Here is a 16361-nt window from a genome sequence, read left to right on the forward strand (position 1 = left end):
TTGAAATCCAAGTGTATTTCAGCAAAAGATAAAGCTGACCAAGCAGCCCAGGAAATTCTGCAGAGTTCTGCAAATTGCAGGAGGCCCAGGGAAGGAAATCACTGCATGCCAAATTTTCCCACTGATTTCTATTGTCTCTACTTATCATATGTAACATTAGGAATTCATTGTGGAGCACTGCATCTTCCCCACAATTCTTACCTAGCTAATAGCCTGATTATGTTTTATGACTTTGTATTCTCATTCAACATAATTTACTCTTGAGTTAGAAAATATGACTGTCCCCAGAGAAACATCCAGCCCTTTGTTCTCTTTGTTCACAAATTAGTTTGGAGAAGGATCGTCCGGTAGTGTAGAAAACCTGAACTAGACCTGCTAAGATCTCTTCCTATTCAGATTTGCTTTCTGTTGCTGGAGGCTACTCTTGATATTTATTTGGAATGAAATAGTGTTCATCCCCTTAACAAAGAGATTGTTGGTTCCATTCAGTACTTCCATGAACCTCAGACAGTGTTTATATAACGTGTATTCAAAACATGACAGCTATTTCTTAACATCATGTAGTTTCTCTGACCATGGGCTGGGCTTCTGTTTTATCAGAGGGCTTCTGTTTACCTGGCATCTTTTGTTATTCTTTTATATCTTTCTCTGTGCAATCATATCCTTAACTGCCTAAGTAAATATGATCATGAAGAGGAAGAACTGCAGCATTTCTCCTGCAATAAATTCCTTCAGCTTTTCTTCCAAAGACTCGCTCCTCCTCCCCCTTTCTCACACGTCAGGTTTGGATACCCCAATATAATTCCCGACAAAACCCATTGCTCCCTTCTCTGCTTCCCTGATGCCAGCATATGGACAATACTGTGGAGTCCATGAGCAGGTCAGCGTAGATAATTTCCATTTATATCTGATGGCTCAGTAAACCTTCATCTGGGGAATTCTCTCCTCTCTTGTGTATCCCAAAATCTGTTTCTCTCTGGTTTCACATTGCTGCTAGAGTGATCTGTGACAGACAGGAACAAAGTCATGGGACTCTTTTTAAGTAGAATGTTACCCCTGAGTAATTTTTACTTCCAGGAGAGGTCTTTGCTGTTGAATATTTCTCTTAAGCTTGATCTGTACTACCAAGACTTTGCCAGGGAAGACAAACCAGTAGAAGCTTCTTGAGAAGGATCAAGTTCTGGGTATAAAAACTGCCGCTATGGCTAACCAGGCTTCTCTTATTACATAAGCCATCCTCCACAAGATTTCTTTTGCTGTTACAAATCGTGCCAGCCCAGGTGATTTCCTTCCAAAGCTGTTTTGGCAAAATGCTGACTATGCAATGCTTTGTAGGCTAAACTGATCCTTTGTGGGGGATTTTTTTTTGAACCAGGTGAATTCCCTCTATTGGCCAGCTATGAATATCAATGGAAATCTAACTTGGGTCATACCAAGGCCTTTGGTTTAACCTGCAGGAGTGGGAAGATGATAGGAGGAAGGCAAAAGGAACCTCTGCTGAACTTAAATTCTAGGCACTGCAGACAAAAAAGCCCGTAGAAGATCTCAGTATAACTATCTAACTCACGTATATGTATCAACTATAACCAGAGTATTGTGAACATTGGCAGTACGTATCCTTCCTCTGCTGTTCATTGAAGTCATCATGGACAAGATATAGCTATTTTCATAGTAGGTATTATGTTTCTGCAGCTCTTTGAAAATACGCCTATTTACACAGCTGACAACCTAGTCCACAGGTCACTAAATGCTATTTGTAATTTTATTTTGTTTCCTAGACTGACAATAGAAATAACATTGATACACAGGTCAGTTCAATCCTGCTGACGTAGCCTGACGGGGGTTTTGTTTATTTTCTATTTTTCCCCTCTCCCAAGAGAATCTCCTTTACAGCTTTATTTTTTGTTAATGTTTATTTAATCAGATCGGCACATTGTCACTCTCATAAGCTTGTTATTTTATGTATCTCTCAATTTCTTTAGCTTTATTAATCACTGTGGTACTCAAAATTGCTAGCATGAAAAATGTGCTGTAAGAATAAATAATCGTTATTATCAAAGTGCTTTCAGAAAAATGATCTGTAGGATTAAATCCTTATTAGAGCAGCATTATCAGTCATGATTATTATTACTATTACATATTAATTAGTAGTACCAAGATAGTGCAGATTTCAGAATTATCTGTACCGAAGTCAGTTAAATATGAAAGTTTAAATTTTCAATGGATTTAGTGGTTTAGGACATGATAGTTGGATTATAGTTAATATTATTTATTCAGTTCAGTACTTGTGAAGAGCTGATGATGTGCTCAGTGCTGTGCACAGCAGAACTTGCTGCCTTCAACATACTTTGAGAAAGGGAAAGGAAATAGTTGCATTAGAATAGGCCCTTTTTTTTCTTAATGCTGGGATCCAAGCAGACTGTATCTTGATTTACATTGACCTAAAACCTTGTTATTAATGCATTATATGCAATATATGGTGTCAGTTCAGTTTTTATTTGGTTAGATGAATTCTCTCAGTGCTCTGTGACAGTGTCTAAAATAAGCTGGTGTAGCACATGAATTATTATTGCTGGATCTTCTTTTATAGTAGAACTGGGATTTTTTGAAGCATTTAGGCATGTTTGTAAAACAGGCTTTTACCTTCCTAATTTTCATTCTGCATCTTTTTTATTTTTTTCTTTTCAGATTAAAAAAGTGTAGTTTTTAGGACTCCTTAGATGGAGACAGAATGGAGTAAACTATTTTGGGGTTGGACTAGATGATCTTTGAAGGTCCCTTCCAACCCCAAACACTCTATGATTCTATGATTCTATGATTCTATAGCTCTGCCACTTCCTATGTCTATTAAATTTTGTGCTTTGTCATTTATTTAATCTTTCTCTGCCTTAGTTAATTGATGTGCATAAAGTATGTTACATTAATTAATCTGTGTAAAGCATTTTGAATTATGGGTATCATATAAAAATGGAGCATTTTTTACCTCATCTGAGAGGAAGGTCTAGTTTCCATGGGCTGCCATAGCATATGACTGTGTATTTTGTATCTTTCATAGATGTGTTATCTGTTTGGTTAATGTAACTGTGAGGTGACATGATGGGCAGATTGTGTACAGCATACTTCTCTCTTTTTCTTTTATCTGAAATGATACTACTACTCCTTCCCTTTGATGCAGTAACCTAGTCAAGCTCCAAGAGACATAGGATGAGAAAAGACTGACAAATAAAATATTGTTATGGCAGGTGTCATGAGATGGTGCTGTTATATAAAGTCTTCCAAGTTCTTTTTTTCCACCTTATTATGTGAGCAAACGTTCAGTCTTGGGAAGACATGCTGTGTTTGTAAATTTTCTTTTGCAAGGTCTTGGATAGAGAAAGTCAAAGAAATAATTTGTTTTGTTGCCTCAGCCCCTGGATGGTGTTATTCTGGAGACAGTCCCTCCCCAGTAGACAGGCATTAGTACTTGGCTAAATTCCTGAACAAAGTCATTGCTCTGCTGTTGCCATCTCTTCCAGGTCTAATTTTGCTTGTTGCCTTCCCTCTTTAGGTCATGCCTCAAATTTATCATCCCAGGCTTTTAAGAGCAAAGGCTCTGCATTAAATACAGAAATCCAACTTAGGCACAGACTGTACCTGCAAAGCAGGAGGCAGGCTGGGTACTGAAAAATGACAGTCCCAGGAGCCAGCATAGTGAAAGAGAGTTAGTGAGGGAGTTGGGAGCAGATGCCTTGGGAAAGGACAGCCTTTCAGTCTGGCCTCTGAGTGCAGAGGTGTCACCTGGGATGCTGACATTCCTCTTGAAGGTACATACTCAAAAGAAGTTGACCCTTCCCTACCAATTGAGGGAGAGACCATTTTTTTCCTTCTGTTATTCGGGCATTTTCTATGAAATGGAAAGCTAAATGTCCCTCTGCCAAATCTGGAGTATGGAGTTAAATGTAGGTATCCCATACTTCAGAAAGGCTTTTGAGTGCTGTGGGCTCTTCCAGTCTCTTACAGTAACAATGCTCCAATTGGCATACCAGTGAAATACCAGTGGTTGAAAGAACTGCCTGATGAGATGTCCCAACTTTGTCATCTGCCATGTGAGTGATGTAACCATTGGTGCACAGGATCTTCCTGTCATAACTTTTCTATCTTAAAAAGAGCCTGACACTTCAGAGATGGAAGAGATCCGAGTGAGGCAGAGTAGGGTTTGAAATGCTGATCACCCAGATCACAGGCAAATACTGTAGCTCCTAGAACATGATTTTAGTACATGTTTTCAAGGTATCTACTAAATTGGTCCCTGTTGGTTAGCAAATAGAAGACCCTAAATTCTGCTGTGCTGAGTAACCTGGTCTGTATGCTTGTCATTAGTATGCCATGGGGGGGCTGACATATTATGGACAAAATGGGTCTTCCTTTAAAAGCACTTCCTAAAAAAACTCTTCTTGTATTCAGTGGCATTTTGGGGCATGCAAGGAATGCAAGAGCAGGCTGCTGAGAACAACAGCTAGTCGTTTGAGCAGTCTGAACTTTTTGCTTGGCTGCCCTATTTAAAATGGGTATCAGTGGAGCAATAGATTGGCATCTGATGTTAGAAAAAAACCTCCACACTTAAGTGATACAGCAGCAAAGTGATTTTTGTAAATCTGTGGAATTAATAACTACAGCTATTTGAGAAGAGAAACGGTATCATTCATACTGAAAAATATTCTCTTCCCTCCCACAGGGGAAGCCTGTGTAGGTGTGGAGCTGTAGTCTGGGAAATTAAAAAATGCAAATTAAAAAATGCAAATGTAAAAGAGAGGCATTGCTTGCTGCAGTGCTCTAAGGGTTTTCTTGAATAGCAGCAAATTAAAGAAATGCTATGTACTCAAAGTTTATATCAAGCCTGTGAAAGAAAAGCACCATTATCTCTAAATATAGTGATAGTACTCTCTGCTCCTGATCTTTTACATTGTGTACATATTACCAGTAAATTACAAAAATACTGTATTATAGTTTTCAACAAGTCCTTGACGAAAATGCACATTACCTTTTTATATGCCACTTTATTCTGTTGTATTAAAACATTATGATTAGGTAGGAAAGGGTAGTTGGGCTACTTTTTTTTTTTTTCAACCCAGTTCATTCAAGTTTCTTCACTCCATTTCCCTTTGCTACTTCCCAACTGCAGCTGTTCACTGCTAATGTTAATACAGTTCAATCACATAAGCTGCACTGATTGTATGTAAGTTTAGGTAGTAGATATGTCCTGTCTTTCACATCCCCTCTCAACTTACCCATATGTAACCTACACACCTTTTCTCCACTTCACACCAACTTTTTTGTGGTCCCATTTGCAACATTTCCCACAAAAGGCCAACACAAGCCATCAAGGGAAAAATAAATGCACATACTATCTGTTCAGTATTTCAAGGTAGGCACAACACATTATGGGAAGGAATGTAAGCCACATGGCTACTTAAGAACTTCCCAGCATAAGGGTACCCTGGGCAATGTCCAAATGGTTTGACAGAATAGAGAGTGGGCAATGTGGCTGAGAAACAGGAAAGAGAATCAGGCAAATAGTGCATCCTAGTGACATCCAGGTAACCTGTGGTCTCCAGGACGATATGTAACTGGTTTGGAGAGTGATGAGATCATTGCTAACTAAAATGAAAAATAAGCTGTGATGGTAATTACAAGAAGCCTCACTTCCTCCAGCAGAACCAGTTGGGCACAACTAAGAACAGAGGCACAACCATAAACCGTGTAGCTGGGAATTTCACCAAAGGTAAGTTAATGCTATTTAAGTTTTGATTTTCTTGTTTGATAAGAGCATTATTGCTTTATGCTGTGATGATTTCTCAAGTTTCACTATTTTTTTGTGATTCTTGGTCATTCCTCTTTGACAGAAAACTCACTGGGGCCAGAGATTTGTACACAGCTACCTCTGGGCTCCTGCAGAGATTAGGGGGAAAGTCAAATATAAATGGAAGTTTCATGGAGCCTTCTTTCCTCAAAAGTTTCAAGGGAAGCTTGCAACCACAGCAGGCCTTACGAAATGCTTGTGATGAGTGAATTCAGTGTCTTTTGGCTGAAAATGTACCTGCAGCTTGAGCTGTACACAGAATGCAGGTCTGTGGATTTGGCAGGTTGAACAAATGAAGACTTCAGCAGAATCTCTAGGTACTTGAAGAAACTAGGCCAAGCACACCCAGGTAGATAGCCACTGAATAAAGTATCTTTTTAGACTCCAATTTTAATTAAAATAAAGCGTAACTACCCCATTGTGACACCACTAGAGTTTACAATTCTTTCCTCATTTATTTAATCAGTTGAAACAGATAAATCAACAAAGAGTCTTGCAAAGTCTCCTAGATTAAGAGATGAAACTCGGGTAGCCTTCACCAAATATTTTAATAAAATAGAATTCGCAAAATCCCCCAAATACCTCTATGGATGAAATATAGTAAAGGAGTTTGAAAACAGCTCTTAACAATAGTGGTAACTACCATATATTTTTAATTTAATACTGTAATGTAGAATATGCTGCTTACTGAGCTTTCTCATTAGACAGTGGATATTTAAATAAAATTCAGGCCTGGATTGAGATACCCTGCAGTGGAAAATAGGTGGCATTTTCAGCAGCTGTTATGACATGATGTGGTGGGGTGAGCAAAGATTCCTCCAGGGCTTCTTCTTGAGCTACACCATATTTCAATGACTTTCCCTTTCTCTTGGTCTGTCAAAGAGGGAAGAAAACCCAGAATTGTGTTTGGTGTGCAAAACACTCACTGTTAGGACTATGAATGTCACTTATGATGTGACCTTTACTACCTCTGAGCGATGGGGAGGTGAACTTCTCTAATCCCAAATCAATTGCTGGAAAGAATAATCATCATCACTGTTTCTTTACTCGCATACCATATCTCAACAGACTTTTGTAACTAGTCTAGCTCTGCTTCCAGAGTGGCAGTTTATTAGAAAAGAACTTGTTTCCATGATCATTATCCTAAATACTTCACGGTACAACACATGAAATGCAGGTCTACCTCTCCTTTGACATTTTAACAGTAAATGGAGATGGCCACTCAGATTTTACAACCATCAGTGTTTCTGCGGTGTGCATTTAGCAGCCTTGAATCATTTCCAAATTGTCTGGCTTTAGCTGCTCAGATGATTCCATTACTCTCAAATTCAAATACCATCGTAAAAGCTGCTGTAACATCAGGGGTCCTCAAAAGGTCTTTGTCCAATTCACCTAACATTATCAAAGTGCTTGTAACTGGACATTTATGTTATATTCCTAACTTTAGTCTATTTTTAATGTAACTGGCGCTGGGAAAAGATGGGGAATTTCTCAAGGTCTTAAAAGGATCTAATACATCTTTTCTATAGGGTTTTCTGTTCTTTTCACATTGTCTCTTGCTCCTGACAGCTAGAGTCAAGTTCTGCTACCAGCAGTTACTGGTTTTATGGGTGTCAGTATTAGCTGTTCTGCAGCCTTTAAAACTGCTAAAGAAGTTACTGAAGATATTATCATTTCTGAGGGCCAACACAGGCAAAACAAATTGAGGTGTCAAGCTTGTCATTTTCAAACCAACTAAATCATATCTTCCTGCCCTGACATCATTGGAATTACCCACCTGTTTCCTGTATTTTAGTGCCTTGTTGATTTGAGGAATGCCTGGCTCGTGTTTCTTGCTAAAAGTGATGTACTGAAGCACATCAGCAGGCATTGAAGCAAGCTTGCAGCACCTACTTGGTGAAAGGATTGAAGGACTTCTGCCTCTATTAATCTTGTAATTTCCAAGCACAGGAATCAATAGTGTTTTGGAAAGTCAAATTGTTCATAAAGGAAATGTGGGTGGTGTCAGTGCAGAAAAAAACATATTTACTGGAAAATGCAGACAAATGTATGTATTTATTTGATATCGGGTGGCATGTATCAGAAATGTAACAAATATCTCTAGCAAGAAACACAAGGAAATTTTTGTAAAAGCCTGCTTGACCAACGAAAGGGGAAAACAGATCTAAAACCAGAAGAAGCAAGGCTGTGAGAAATTATAAAATAATCAGATATACGTAGTAACTAGAGCTGGACTACAGTGTGTAACCTTTTCCTTCAAATGCGGATTGAAATATTTCCAAATATCAATTAATCCCTAATCTACCATGCATTTCCTAGTTGCTGCCTGTGCACTATTAATGGACTGGTCACCCTGAGATGAAGGTAGGAAGTAAAAGCAATTAAATTCCTCTCCCATCCCTGCAGATACAATTGACTTAGAGGATTCAGCTACAACTGAAAATGAAGAAGGTCCAAAAAAGAATAAACATGCCCTTCTTGCCTGGGCCAGACTGTGTAGTTTTAAAAAGCAGCATGCAAGAGCAACAGCAACCTCCCTCTATATGAAACATCAAATTCTAAGATCCAGGGCTGATCAAGGAAAAGAGCAGGTGCCCACTCTGATTTTTTCCTGGTGTTGTTCTGTAGCTGAATGAATACTTTGAGCCAGAACTCCAGACACTGATTCTTTTTTCAGTGTAGAAAAGAAAATCCCATCTGTCTCCTGAGAGGTATTGATCCCATTTGAATTTGAAGAAACAATTTTAACTTCATGTTTTTGTGCAGGGTGATGGCCACAGAATTCAGTAAGGCTTCTGACTGTATAATGCAGTTAACTCTGGACTGAGAGAGTCATCCTAGCCTGCAATTATCATACAGATCAGTCAGCAAGGATAACAAGGAGAGCTCTGTGGCTGCTGCTTACACTCCAATGTTAAAGATTCGTGTTTGTTTCCAGTGTTGTAATGCCAAGGTGAAAGTCTATCCTTTTGCCCTGTTCAGCATCACTGGAGATAACATATTAAGCTGAAATAGGCATCTTTCCAAATCACGCCGATTATCGTTCTTTTTAGGAAAAGTCTCCTATCTTAATAAAGATTATGTTACCAAATTCAGGGTATATGAAGAACTAACTGGTAAGGGAAGAAGGAGGTAAATGCTGACACTGCCTACATAGCACAGGGAAGAAAGTGAAAGGAGCATCATGCAATTTTACTAATGCAGAGGGTCAGTTCTAGATGTCTATGAATAAGGTCCTTGGGTATACCCACCTTGTATGTGACTGGAAGTATTGTTTCACTATTTCTTCTCCCACTATTTCTTTCTTAGTCTTTTAGAACCAATAAGTCTTTGGGAGCACACTGGCTCAGTTGAATGGTGGGGAGAAGAGAGGAAAGTTAGAAGAAAACGCTCTAGACTTCCTTTTGAGCTTGAGATCTAGTAAGCCAGCTGGGCTTTCGTATGCTAAGAAGTCTCAGAGGGATGGCAACAGGAACACAACAGTTAGAACCAGTGGCACTGCCAAAACAGATAATAGATTTTCTTGAACCATTATTTTGCTGGCCATGATAAAGGTTTTGACATCAATATATGGTTCTCTGAACCTGTGCCAGTCTCAGGTGAGTCTGTCAGACGCAGTGCCTGCCCTTCTGGATGATTCTTTTTGAATTTTTTGAATTCAAAACAAATTCATTTGATTTGTTTTTGCACAGGAGCCCAAGGTCTGCATGAAAAGGAATGATTCAAATACAGTCATTGTGGGATGGATAAATCTAGAAACTTAAAGGTTAGGAAGAGCAAGGGTTTAGGGTGGTTGTAGGACTCTGATAGGGAAATTGTCACAGGAGAGAGGAGGAGACTGAAGTCCAAAGCAAAACCAGGGAGGAGTAAAGCTGGGGAGGGGTAAAGTAAAGGAATAAAGTTCCTGGAAAGCAGCCAGGGCTTTGCTGAGCTACTGGTTTTCCACATTGTCACATTTACTTCTTTTGTAACAGTTTATACCTATTAGAAAAAGATATTTTGAGTAACCAACTTTGGCATTTCTTTTGCATTTTCTCATTGCATGTATTTTTTCAGAATAATTTATGATACAAAGGGCAAGGTTTTATGAACAAATTAGTTTCTGCACAAAGACATCAATTACTTGGCCTCATTTCATGGGACTTCATTAGCTCTTTTGGGATATCCAAATGTTGCCATTAAGATATACAGTGAGTGAACCAAATACGGCTCTCCTTGACATGAAATCCTGATGCAGTCAGGAGAGCTCCATGAATAGAAATGAGAGCTGACTCATGCTGAAAGGGTGACTTGGGCTCACAGTGGAGTAGTTTAGTATGACTGGAATGACTGGAAACGGGAGGTGTTTGAGTTGCACTGTAATTAAGAATGGCAATGGAAACAGGGAGTGCAGAAAGATGGGCTAATAGCTAAGACTGAAGTGACCGTAAAACCACAGTCAGGGTGCAAATTGGTATTGTCATAAAATGCTCAAACAAAATGATATCAGATACTAAAAACTATGCTTACATGGCAGCAAGACCAAAGTAAGAACTGAAAAAAGCCACAGAATATGAGCTTTGGTTGATTCTGTGCCTTTTAATGAGATCATTGTGCCTGTTTTTCATAACAACATAAATTAAGGAGAAACTGTACGCTCTGATTTTGAATTTCTGTATGTTTGTCAAACTGCTTCTATAGCGATTTTTTTCTCTTTTTCTTTTAAAATGAAAAAAAAAAAGATGGAGATCATGTTATAGTCTAATCACTTGTCAGAATTCCCTTTTTTAAATCAAAGCTGTTTAATGTTCAAGAATCCTCTTCATGCATATACAGTAACATGTTTTACTCTTCTATGATTTAAAACTGATTTCATTAATATTAGCAAAAATGTTCTCACAGACAGACTAAACTCTTGTGCTATAACTCAAATCCCAGCTAATTATGGCTCAGCTGTAAAGTTATAAACCCTTGAAAAACAAGGTTTATAAGAGAAGTATTGACACAGTCTTAACTATAGCCATGTGAATGGAGCCACTGTAATATTGTTTGGAAATAGTGTTCTAAAAGGGAATCTTTTATGAAAAGAGATGCCAGCTGTTCACTTTGGAAACATTTATTTCATTGGCTCATGATAAAATTGGCTGTGGAAGATATTATTCTGAAACACAGCAACTTCTTAATTTCATTACAACCTGCAGTCACTGAGAAAGACGTGATGCCTACGAGCTGTGAAAAAGGACTGTCACCATGTCTTTCACTCATATCACTTTTCAAGAAATATATACATTTTCTTAGAATAATCTAGGCTGGACATCTAGTACCCCCTGCTCAAAGCAGGAGAAAATACATGATACACCATTTTTATTTCATTTTTGAAACAAAGATTTTCTTTCTATTTTAAAGAAAGGAGGCTTAAGAAAGCTTGCTTTTTAATATATTTTTTGGCTTTTGGCAATGGTTTGCCAGACAAGAACCTCTTACTTTGATGTGAGGAGGCAGAAGCCTACAAGCCTGGCTAGAACCTCCTGCGAACCCCAGCTGTGCTACACAGTTCAGGATCACACATGAAGAGATGGCTTTAACCACAAGAACCCAAAATCTGAAGATAGAAGTAAGAAAAATATGAGAGAAACAGAAAGGAGTGGGTCTTCTTGACTGGCTCACGATGATCTGCCACATGGAGTCTCACTTCTGAGTCAAAAAGGTTGCTGGTCTGGGAATGAGATCCACAGTCTGAGAGTGCTGGCAGGAGAGATGCCACAGCTGAAGATGCTGCTCCAGTGGTATTTTTCTATAGAGAACCTAACAGGAAAGAGCCGTCTACCCTCAATAATAAGCTCTCCATGAGTCTCTTGTACATCAAATGGAGCTTGTTCATCTCACAGCATCCCCCTGTCCCACAATTAAAGGATAGGTATTGAGTTGTATAACTCTATATGTGCCCTCATACACCTGGGTATGATGTCCTGAAACTATATCCTATATATCATATATTATATTCTATATATCTTATGATGTCCTATTGTAGATCATATTTTAATGATGCAATGCTTTGGAAATGCAGGGGAAGAAAGAACTTCTGTTTACCTGAGTTATTTAACATATGGTGCAGCGCTAAGACACAGACCAGTGTGCGTTCATTCCTTACTGCTGCATCTCCTTGTCCTTGAATAGTGCTGATGAACTTCTCGTACTGGCCAGAGTCTGCTGCTATTATTGACTACAGCCTCTATCCTCTGCCGTGTCATTGAACTTCCATCACCATTGGCTTCATTAGCAATTATTGTTTTGGTGAAAAAAAAATCCTATACCACATAATATGGGATGACCTGAGGCCATTATGGAACCAAATGTTCCCATAAGGATAATCTAGCCATAATATATCAATGTGCTGAGAAAATATCCTTTGTCTCAGGTCATGTAACCAATGTGGCTGTTAAATGTTAAAAGCAGTTATATAACTGGCATTTAAAATGTTTTATTGAAAACCCTTAATGCTACTGTAACTAAAATGACCTTTAGCAGAGTAAAACACATCACACCTTAAAATGGGATTTGATTAAAAATATCAAATGTTATAATGTGCTCATGGCTGTATTTGCACCATCCTGTCATACCAACCACAGAAGCAGATGCACGCTTGCTTTGGCTTGTGAAGATTATTTTCAGCTTAAACTTATAACCTAGTTACTTTACAAAGAATGATTGTTACAAACTTTTAAACATGCCTGCAAATATTTGATATATAAGCACTTTATTATTGGTATTTTTTTATGAACAGCTGTATCTTTTAAGGCAGATGTTCCCAAACATTTGATCTACGGAGAGTTGGCTGATCAGGGGGTTCTCCCTGGCTTCTTGTCTTTTCCCATGCTATGATTAGATCTTTCCAAGAAATAAAAAATACATCCATTAATCTGCACTGTCATAGAAACCACAGAATGCAAGAAAGCAGAGGGCTGGTTTTACATGCTAATACAAAACAAGATAGCCATGAAAGCTTTTTTCTCTTAAAAGATTGTTCTTACTAGAAGCAATATTAAAGGCCCCACAGAACAAACTTGCATGTAAAAATATATTAAATGTCATGTTACAAGTCATATACTGCTGATGTCTGGAGTTCTGAAACACAAAACTATCTGAATAGTGAGAGTGGAAATGTTTTTGAACTCAGGATAACAAAGCTAGGAGTAGAGCAGATACACAAGGCGGCGGGAGAAAGTAAAAAATTCCCTGAATGACAATGGAAATGAGAGATACTTTAAAAACCAGAAATGCTCTCACTCAGTCTATCTGGCCCACTAAGAAATATAGTTCTTTTTTCACTTTCAAGTACTCTGAAGAGGGGTAGGTGGAAAAAACCTACTCCAACCTATGAAAGATCTTTTTATCTTTCTACCGACTTACCTGTCTGTAGCTCTTTCCCCACAACTTCATGAGCACTGGTCATTCCAAACAGATTATTATCCTCATTATTTTACAGCTAAGAATTTGAGTCATATAGGAATAAAGAAGGTGTCCAAGATCACCGAGAAAGCCTGTGATAGAATCAGGAGCTGAACAGAGTCCCTGACGCATGCTTTCATTACGTAAATACTCTCCGCACCCCATATTCTACTCCCAGTGCCTATGCAAATGTCTCACCCATATTGACCTGATATGTGCAGAATGGGCAAGACTTCTGTTGTATACAAGATTGTCCAGAGCAGGAATCAGGATCCCAGAAGATGAATTTATTACCGAAGATGATGATTTGCTGATAATGTGAATGTGTTCATAAGTGAACTGAAGAAATGTGTGACCAAAACAGACATACAGCTTTGAAAAATCTATACAGAGATACTGGAAAAAAGTTTATACTGGAAAAAAAGGAAACAATGGACTGCCAACAAAGCTTTATGTTAAAAAAAATGAATTTAATAACATCCCCATGTCTGCTCATACCTCCAAAAAGCCATCCCTACACCCTCCACCCAAAACTTAGATGATACAGCCTTTTTAAATACCTTAGTGCAAGTATACCAATTGAACATTCAAAGCTTCAATTTAGCAACAACTGTGGCAAATTAGGAAGAGCCCTGCAGGGAGGCAAAGCTTTTGAGGCTTATTAGGTACTGTGTGGGAAAGAGGCTGCAGGTGTGCAAAGGTGAGGGAAAGGTGGGATAAGAGGAAGAGCTTGGGGAATGGAAGCAATCTAGAGCATTGGAGGAGCCTGGAATGGCAAAGAGGAGAGATGGGGAGCACAAGGTAAATAAGAAACCCTAGTAAAACAAATACTGTACCGAAAGTTGTTTGAGAAGGGAAATGATGCTTCAGGTATCAACTTGTTTTTCTGTAGGCTGGTATTTGACTGTTCATAGGATGGAGGTTGGCTGGGTGAGTTATTACTAGAGTTCGTGCTGTTATTACTAGAGCTGTTATACATAGAAGGGGGGTGACCTTTGGAGCTGCTAGGGTGCCTTAGGAAAATATTTCCAAGTTGCAGGAAGTTGTGTCCTGTTAAATATGCTTAAAAACATAAAGAAGGTTCTGGTGGTGTTCTGGTGTTGTGTGGCAGTTGCACAAAATCTCTGGAAGTCAAACCCAACCAAGTGCAAGAAAGAGGGAAATTTAGGAGAGGCTGAAAATAACTCTAGTTGTGAGGATCATACTGAACAGTCAGATCTGCATTTGTGCTCAGTCAGACCAGGATCTGCCTGCTGAAGAGTCTGATTTTGCAAAGTGAGAACAATGGAATCATGCATGCAAAAACTGATTCTTTGTAGAGGGGAATGTTGTCCCTTGACCAAAAGGGAAAAGGCAGATGTAGGGAGCATGGACTAAATGATGCTTAAAATTGATACGTGTGAGCAAGAAGAAATTGGAAGAAATAGAGCAATAGAACAAGCAGAAACAATAATATCCCTCAATAAACAGCTCAAAAAGTCCTTGGATAAAATAGCAGGCATAAGGGTAGTGGCTTCTGTATGCTGCTGAGGTGCTCAGCCATGGTGGAGATATGAGTTAGGTTGTAGTACGTTACTCATGTTGGTGTCTTTGTGATCATTTTTAAGATTCTTTCCAACTGTAAGCATTCAACAATTCTATAAATGAGCAGTAACAACAAAACAGGAACAAAATACATGTAAGAAATGTCACTGTGGAGCTGGGGAACTCAGCAGGTTTCCCATGGAACTTCTTCTAAAAGGAAAATGTGAAATAACCCAGAGAACAGTAAATCCTCATAAATGTTTATACACTAAAGTTCACTCTCTGATGTGCACTTCAATCCCCCTCCACTACAGGGCCCTAGGGTGGAGCTGGCAATTAATCTACAATTGCCTGGGAGGGAGCAGTTCACAGCTGAAGAGGCTCTGTGGATTATAAATTTAGCAAACAAAGTGGGAAGTCAGAGAACTGGTAATAAAGGAAGTGTCAATAGTTAAAGCTATAATCATCAGAACTCTAGGGCAGATAATCGACACCTATATGGCAATTCTCAATTCAATAAATGAAGCTACCAGAGTTGCCTACCAACGCTGTTGAGCTGCGATTGCAACTGGCAGCATCATGTAACTGTGACAACCAGATGAAAGGCGGGGGGGGGGGGGGGGAGAGAGAAATGCGTATATATTTCCCATCTTAGTTACTGAAGGAGTCTGGGGGATGGAGCCCTGTATTTGAAAGCTGCAGAGAGAGCATACTATAGTCCATTTTGGATATTCCTCATCAACACCCCAGGGATCTGCACACACATACACACACACACACACAGACACACAAAAGGATTAGACAAAGGAACTTTTTTTTCCTACCATGAAAGTCGCACCAGAACCATATTCCTTCCGTTCTTTAAATAATGCAGTCCAAGTACACATACAGAACCTGGAGGCATGGCTAGCCTCAGTTCTAGCCACCAGTGTGGAATTCTGCACTGCAATGTTCACATGCTCAAATTTTACCATAGCAACCTCCACATCACATTTAATACACAGAGACATCCCTCCTCTTGCCTGTTTAAAGAGCCCTTGTTAAGTGGTTTTGCTGTATTTTAGATGCCAAGATGTCGGGAAGATTGATGGAAGGGTGCACAATCAAACTTGCAAGGCGAGCCTAGCATCTAGCTCATTATGTAAGAGAATTAGCAAGGCAGTTCTTTTGACATGACAGTCCATTATGGCGGCTGTCAATCATACCTCAGCATATGCTTTTTTGTCCTCTGCAGTGATTTTTTTTTTCCCCCTCCTTAAAGAAAGGTTGTTCCATTCCTGTTCATCTATAAGGCAGAGTGTAAATGCTTTGTGTGCACGCACAGTAGCTAATGCAGATCTCAATGGGCAGCACTTTCTCCACAGTAATCACTGGGTGAACATATTATTATGCATGCATGTGTAATCCTTACTCATGTGGCTCTTTGTCCCAATTATACGTGCACAGAGGCTTGAATCTGCTATTGCTTCTCATCTATCTAGTTGTTTTGGTCTTTTCGTAGGAGATAGTGGTGCTTTAGACATTTTGATGCAGAAAATCTAGGTTTACTGCCTGAGGAAAATCCACCTAG

At 39.0% G+C, this 16361-nt stretch overlaps 1 long non-coding RNA gene across 1 annotated transcript in view; it reads right to left on the minus strand.

Annotated features, from left to right (window-relative positions):
- The window catches only part of LOC115612599, a 46116-nt gene extending 30394 nt beyond the window's left edge, over positions 1 to 15722 (minus strand). The window contains exon 1 of the long non-coding RNA XR_003993091.1: positions 15616 to 15722. This is a non-coding gene — a long non-coding RNA (uncharacterized LOC115612599). The remainder of the gene's footprint in view (positions 1 to 15615) is intronic.
- Positions 15723 to 16361: the final 639 nt, after the last annotated feature.

Source organism: Strigops habroptila, chromosome 9 (genome assembly GCF_004027225.2).
Source record: "Strigops habroptila isolate Jane chromosome 9, bStrHab1.2.pri, whole genome shotgun sequence".
Classification (NCBI taxonomy): Eukaryota; Metazoa; Chordata; class Aves; order Psittaciformes; family Psittacidae; genus Strigops; species Strigops habroptila.